Raw genomic sequence first — 7,888 nt, 5'->3', positions numbered from 1 at the left:
CCTAGACATTTGGGTGGTTCAGGACACAGGTGTAGCGATGGACATTAAAGGTCTGTCTTCATGTGTGGATCAGCTCACGGCAAGAGTACAAAATATTCAAGACTTTGTGGTTCAGAATTCTATGTTAGAACCAAGAATTCCTATTCCTGATTTGTTTTTTGGAGATAGAACTAAATTTCTGAGTTTCAAAAATAATTGTAAACTATTTCTGGCTTTGAAACCTCGCTCCTCTGGTGACCCAGTTCAACAAGTTAGGATCATTATTTCTTTTTTTCGTGGCGACCCCCAGGACTTGGCATTTTCTCTTGCGCCAGGAGATCCTGCATTAAGTAATATTGATGCGTTTTTCCTGGCGCTCGGATTGCTGTACGATGAACCTAATTCAGTGGATCAGGCAGAGAAAAATTTGCTGGCTCTGTGTCAGGGTCAGGATGAGATAGAGGTATATTGTCAGAAATTTAGAAAGTGGTCCGTACTCACTCAATGGAATGAAGGTGCGCTCGCAGCTATTTTCAGAAAGGCTGTCTCTGAAGCCCTTAAGGATGTCATGGTGGGATTTCCTATGCCTGCTGGTCTGAATGAGTCTATGTCTTTGGCCATTCAGATCGGTCGACGCTTGCGTGAGCGTAAATCTGTGCACCATTTGGCGGTATTATCCTGAACATAAACCTGAGCCTATGCAGTGCGATAGGACTTTGACCAGAGTTGAACGGCAAGAACACAGACGTCAGAATGGGCTGTGTTTCTACTGTGGTGATTCCACTCATGCTATCTTTGATTGTCCTAAGCGCACTAAGCGGTTCGCTAGGTCTGCCACCTTTGGTACGGTACAGTCAAAATTTCTTTTGTCCGTTACCTTGATCTGCTCTTTGTCATCTTATTCTGTCACGGCATTTGTGGATTCAGGCGCTGCCCTGAATTTGATGGACTTGGAGTATGCTAGGCGTTGTGGGTTTTTCTTGGAGCCCTTGCAGTGTCCTATTCCATTGAGAGGAATTGATGCTACGCCTTTGGCCAAGAATAAGCCTCAGTATTGGACCCAGCTGACCATGTGCATGGCTCCTGCACATCAGGGAGGTTATTCGCTTTCTGGTGTTGCATAATCTGCATGATGTGGTCGTGTTGGGGTTGCCATGGCTACAAGTCCATAATCCAGTATTAGATTGGAAATCCATGTCTGTGTCCAGCTGGGGTTGTCAGGGGGTACATGGTGATGTCCCATTTCTGTCAATTTCATCATCCACCCCTTCTGAGGTTCCAGAGTTCTTGTCTGATTACCGGGATGTATTTGATGAGCCCAAGTCCGATACCCTACCTCCGCATAGGGATTGTGATTGTGCTATCGATTTGATTCCTGGTAGTAAATTCCCAAAAGGTCGACTGTTTAATTTATCTGTGCCTGAGCACGCCGCTATGCGAGTTACGTGAAGAAGTCCTTGGAGAAGGGGCATATTCGCCCGTCATCGTCGCCATTAGGAGCAGGGTTCTTTTTTGTGGCCAAGAAGGATGGTTCGCTGAGACCTTGTATAGATTACCGCCTTCTAATAAGATCACGGTTAAATTTCAGTATCCCTTGCCGCTGTTATCTGATTTGCTTGCTCATATTAAGGGGGCTAGTTGGTTCACCAAGATAGATCTTCGTGGTGCGTATAATCTTGTGCGTATTAAGCGAGGCGATGAATGGAAAACTGCATTTAATACGCCCGAGGGCCATTTTGAGTTTCTAGTAATGCCATTCGGACTTGCCAATGCTCCATCAGTGTTTCAGTCCTTTATGCATGACATTTTCCGAGAGTACCTGGATAAATTCCTGATTGTATACTTGGATGATATTTTGATCTTCTCGGATGATTGGGAGTCTCATGTGAAGCAGGTCAGAACGGTGTTTCAGGTCTTGCGTGCTAATTCTTTGTTTGTGAAGGGATCTAAGTGTCTCTTTGGTGTTCAGAAGGTTTCATTTTTGGGGTTCATTTTTTCCCCTTCTACTATCGAGATGGACCCTGTTAAGGTCCAAGCCATCCATGATTGGACTCAGCCGACATCTCTGAAAAGTCTGCAAAAGTTACTGGGCTTTGCTAATTTTTATCGTCGCTTCATCTGCAATTTTTCTAGTATTGCTAAACCATTGACCGATTTGACCAAGAAGGGTGCTGATGTGGTCAATTGGTCTTCTGCTGCTGTGGAAGCTTTTCAAGAGTTGAAGCGTCGGTTTTCTTCTGCCCCTGTGTTGTGTCAACCAGATGTTTCGCTTCCATTCCAGGTCGAGGTTGATGCTTCTGAGATTGGAGCAGGGGCTGTTTTGTCGCAGAGAAGTTCTGATTGCTCGGTGATGAAACCATGCGCCTTCTTTTCCAGGAAGTTTTCGCCTGCTGAGCGAAATTATGATGTTGGCAATCGAGAGTTGCTGGCCATGAAGTGGGCATTCGAGGAGTGGCGTCATTGGCTTGAAGGAGCTAAGCATCGCGTGGTGGTCTTGACTGATCATAAGAACTTGACTTATCTCGAGTCTGCCAAGCGGTTGAATCCTAGACAGGCTCGTTGGTCGCTGTTTTTTGCCCGTTTTGACTTTGTGGTTTCGTACCTTCCGGGCTCTAAAAATGTGAAGGCGGATGCCCTGTGTAGGAGTTTTGTGCCCGACTCTCCGGGTTTATCTGAGCCGGCGGGTATTCTCAAAGATGAAGTAATTGTGTCTGCCATCTCCCCTGATTTGCGGCGGGTGCTGCAAAAATTTCAGGCTAATAAACCTGATCATTGCCCAGCGGAGAAACTGTTTGTCCCTGATAGGTGGACGAATAAAGTTATCTCTGAGGTTCATTGTTCGGTGTTGGCTGGTCATCCTGGAATCTTTGGTACCAGAGAGTTAGTGGCTAGATCCTTTTGGTGGCCATCTCTTTCGCGGGATGTGCGTTCTTTTGTGCAGTCCTGTGGGATTTGTGCTCGGGCTAAGCCCTGCTGTTCTCGTGCCAGTGGATTGCTTTTGCCCTTGCCGGTCCCGAAGAGGCCTTGGACACATATCTCTATGGATTTTATTTCAGATCTTCCCGTCTCTCAAAAAATGTCAGTCATTTGGGTGGTTTGTGATCGCTTCTCTAAGATGGTCCATTTGGTACCCTTGTCCAAATTACCTTCCTCCTCTGATTTGGTGCCATTGTTCTTCCAGCATGTGGTTTGTTTACATGGCATTCCAGAGAATATCGTTTCTGACAGAGGTTCCCAGTTTGTTTTGAGGTTTTGGCGAGCCTTTTGTGCTAGGATGGGCATTGACTTGTCTTTTTTCTTGGCTTTCCATCCTCAGACTAGTGGCCAGACCGAACGAACCAATCAGACCTTGGAAACATATCTGAGATGCTTTGTTTCTGCTGATCAGGATGACTGGGTGTCCTTTTTGCCTTTGGCTGAGTTCGCCCTTAATAATCGGGCCAGCTCGGCTACCTTGGTTTCGCCGTTTTTCTGCAACTCTGGGTTCCATCCTCGTTTCTCTTCAGGGCAGGTTGAGTCTTTGGACTGTCCTGGTGTGGATACGGTGGTGGACAGGTTGCAGCAGATTTGGACTCATGTAGTGGACAATTTGACCTTGTCCCAGGAGAAGGCTCAATGTTTCGCTAATCGCAGACGCTGTGTGGGTCCCCGACTTCGTGTTGGGGATTTGGTTTGGTTGTCTTCTCGTCATATTCCTATGAAGGTTTCCTCTCCTAAGTTTAAACCTCGTTTCATTGGTCCGTATAGGATTTCTGAGGTTCTTAATCCTGTGTCTTTTCGTTTGACCCTTCCAGATTCTTTTTCCATCCATAACGTATTCCATAGGTCATTGTTGCGGAGATACGTGGCACCTATGGTTCCTTCTGTTGATCCTCCTGCCCCGGTTTTGGTGGAGGGGGAGTTGGAGTATATTGTGGAGAAGATTTTGGATTCTCGTGTTTCAAGACGGAAACTCCAGTATCTGGTTAAATGGAAGGGTTATGCTCAGGAAGATAATTCCTGGGTCTTTGCCTCTGATGTCCATGCTCCCGATCTTGTTCGTGCCTTTCATATGGCTCATCCTGGTCGTCCTGGGGGCTCTGGTGAGGGTTCGGTGACCCCTCCTCAAGGGGGGGTACTGTTGTGAATTCTGTGGCAGAGCTCCCTCCTGTGGTCACAAGTGGTACTTCGGCTGATTCTCTCTATGAGCTTCCGTTAGTGGAGGAGAGTGGTACTGCGGCTTCTGAGTTTCCTTCCTCAGGTGATGTGGTGAAGTCGTTAGGTGCCGCTCTATTTAACTCCACCTAGTGCTTTGATCCTGGCCTCCAGTCAATGTTCTAGTATTGGACTTGCTTCCTCCTGGATTGTTCCTGTGGCCTGCTGCTCTGCATAGCTAAGTTGCTCTTGTGTTATTTTTGTTTGCTGTTTTTTCTGTCCAGCTTGTTTATTTGGTTTTTCTTGCTTGCTGGAAGCTCTGGGACGCAGAGGGTGTACCTCCGTGCCGTTAGTCGGTACGGAGGGTCTTTTTGCCCCCTTTGCGTGGTTGTTTGTAGGGTTTTGTGTTGACCGCAAAGTTACCTTTCCTATCCTCGCTCTGTTCAGAAAGTCGGGCCTCACTTTGCTAAATCTATTTCATCTCTACGTTTGTCTTTTCATCTTAACTCACAGTCATTATATGTGGGGGGCTGCCTTTTCCTTTGGGGTATTTCTCTGAGGCAAGGTAGGCTTTTTTTCTATCTTCAGGCTAGCTAGTTTCTCAGGCTGTGCCGAGTTGCATAGGGAGCGTTAGGCGCAATCCACGGCTGCCTCTAGTGTGGTTGGAGAGGATTAGGGATTGCGGTCAGCAGAGTTCCCACTGTTGTGAATTCTGTGGCTGAGTTCACTTCTGTGGTCACAAGTGGTATTGCAGTCTCTGGGCTTCCTCCCTCAGGTGTTTTGGTGAGCTCGTTGGCTGCCTTGCTATTTAGCTCCACCTGAGTCTGTCTTCCTTGCTCCTTGTCAATGTTCCAGTGTTGGATCTGAGCTACTGCATCTTTCCTTGGGCCTGCTGCTCTGCTAGATAAGTGCTTCTAGTTTGTTTTCTGTTTTTTCTGTCCAGCTTGCTATTAACTTTTGCTGGAAGCTCTGAGAAGCAAAGGGGTGCACCGCCGTGCTGTTAGTTCGGCACGGTGGGTCTTTTTGCCCCTTTGCGTGGTTTTCGTTTTAGGGTTTTTTGTAGACTGCATAGTTCTCTTTGCTATCCTCGCTCTGTCTAGAATATCGGGCCTCACTTTGCTGAATCTATTTCATTCCTACGTTTGTCTTTTCATCTTGCTAACAGTTATTATATGTGGGGGCTGCCTATTCCTTTGGGGTATTTCTCTGAGGTAAGTCAGGCTTGTATTTCTATCTTCAGGCTAGTCAGCTCCTCAGGCAGTGTCGAGTTGCATAGGTAGTGTTAGGCGCAATCCACTGCTGCTTATAGTTGTGTGAGGATAGATCAGGTACTGCAGTCTACAGAGATTCCACGTCTCAGAGCTCGTCCTATTGTTTTTGGTTATTGCCAGATCTCTGTATGTGCGCTGATTACTGCACGCTGTGTTGCCTGATTGCCAGCCATAACAGTACAAGGAGCCACACCAATGATTCCCAATAGAGGGAAAAAAGAAATCCTGACATCATTTTTTTTTCTTAGCTCTGTCTTCAGTCTTTTTTTTCCCCTAGACATTAGAGTGCTTCAGGACACAGCTGTGGACATGGATATTCAGGCTCTGTGCTCCTCAATGGATAATCTCGTTGTAAATGTACAAAAGATTCAAGATACTATTGATCAGAAATCGATGCTAGAACCAAGAATTCCGATTCCTGATTTGTTTTTTGGTGACAGAACTAAGTTCCTGAGCTTCAGAAATAATTGTAAGCTATTTTTGGCCTTGAAACCTCATTCTTCTGGTAATCCTATTCAACAGGTTTTGATTATTATTTCTTTTTTGCGCGGCGACCCACAGGACTGGGCGTTTTCTCTTGCACCAGGAGATTCTGCATTGAGTAATGTTGATGCATTTTTCCAGGTGCTGGGATTGCTTTACGATGAGCCTAATTCAGTGGATCAGGCTGAAAAAAATCTGCTGGCTTTATGCCAGGGTCAGGATGATGTAGAAGTATATTGTCAGAAATTTAGGAGGTGGTCAGTACTCACTCTGTGGAATGAATCTGCACTAGCGGCCTTGTTCAGAAAGGGTCTCTCTGAAGCTCTTAAGGATGTAATGGTGGGATTTCCTATGCCTGCTGGTTTGAATGAGTCTATGTCCTTGGCCATTCAGATCGGTCGTCGCTTGCGCGAGCGTAAATCTGTGCACCATCTGGCGGTATTGTCTGAGAGTAAACCTGAGCCTATGCAGTGCGACAGGACTATGACTAAAGTAGAACGGCAAGAACACAGACGTCTGAACAGACTGTGTTTCTATTGTGGTGATTCTACTCATGCTATTTCTAATTGTCCTAAACGCACTAGGCGGTTCGATAGCTCTGCCGTTATTGGTACTGTACAGTCCAAATTCCTTTTGTCCATTACCTTAATGTGCTCTTTGTCATCGTATTCTGTCATGGCGTTTGTGGATTCAGGCGCTGCCCTGAATCTGATGGATTTGGATTATGCTAAACGTTGTGGATTTTTCTTGGAGCCTTTGCGGTGTCCTATTCCGTTGAGAGGAATTGATGCTACACCTTTGGCCAAGAATAAGCCTCAGTACTGGGCCCAGCTGACCATGTGCATGGCTCCTGCACATCAGGAAGTTATTCGCTTTCTGGTACTGCATAATTTGCATGATGTGGTCGTGTTGGGGTTGCCATGGCTACAAACCCATAATCCAGTATTGGATTGGAACTCTATGTCGGTAACTAGCTGGGGTTGTCAGGGAGTACATGGTGATGTTCCATTTTTGTCAATTTCGTCATCCATTCCTTCTGACATCCCAGAGTTCTTGTCGGACTTTCAGGATGTATTTGAAGAGTCCAAGTCTGATGCCCTACCTCCGCATAGGAATTGTGATTGTGCTATCGATTTGATTCCTGGTAGTAAATTCCCTAAGGGTCGTTTATTTAATTTGTCCGTACCTGAACACACCGCTATGCGCAGTTATGTGAAGGAGTCCCTGGAGAAGGGACATATTCGCCCATCGTCCTCACCATTGGGAGCAGGGTTCTTTTTTGTAGCCAAGAAGGATGGTTCGCTAAGACCGTGTATTGATTACCGCCTTCTTAATAAGATCACTGTTAAGTTTCAGTATCCCTTGCCATTGATTTCTGACTTGTTTGCTCGGATTAAGGGGGCTAGTTGGTTTACTAAGATTGATCTTCGTGGTGCGTATAATCTGGTGAGAATCAGGCAGGGAGATGAATGGAAAACGGCATTTAATACGCCCGAGGGTCATTTTGAGTATCTGGTGATGCCGTTCGGACTTGCCAATGCTCCATCTGTTTTTCAGTCTTTTATGCATGACATTTTCCGTGAGTATCTGGATAAATTCTTGATTGTTTACTTGGATGACATTTTGATCTTCTCGGATGATTGGGAGTCTCATGTGAAGCAAGTCAGAATGGTTTTCCAGGTACTGCGTGCTAATTCCTTGTTCGTGAAGGGATCAAAGTGTCTCTTCGGTGTGCAGAAAGTTTCATTTTTGGGGTTCATCTTTTCCCCTTCTACTATCGAGATGGATCCGGTTAAGGTTCAGGCCATCCAGGATTGGACTCAGCCGACATCTCTAAAAAGTCTGCAGAAATTCCTGGGCTTTGCTAATTTTTATCGTCGCTTCATCTGTAATTTTTCTAGCATTGCCAGACCATTGACCGATTTGACCAAGAAGGGTGCTGATTTGGTTAATTGGTCTTCTGCTGCCGTGGAAGCTTTTCAGGAGTTGAAGCGTCGTTTTTGCTGTGCCCCTGTGTTGTG

This window comes from Ranitomeya imitator, chromosome 6, assembly GCF_032444005.1.
Source record: "Ranitomeya imitator isolate aRanImi1 chromosome 6, aRanImi1.pri, whole genome shotgun sequence".
NCBI classification, from domain to species: Eukaryota; Metazoa; Chordata; class Amphibia; order Anura; family Dendrobatidae; genus Ranitomeya; species Ranitomeya imitator.
This window is presented reverse-complemented; position numbering follows the sequence as displayed.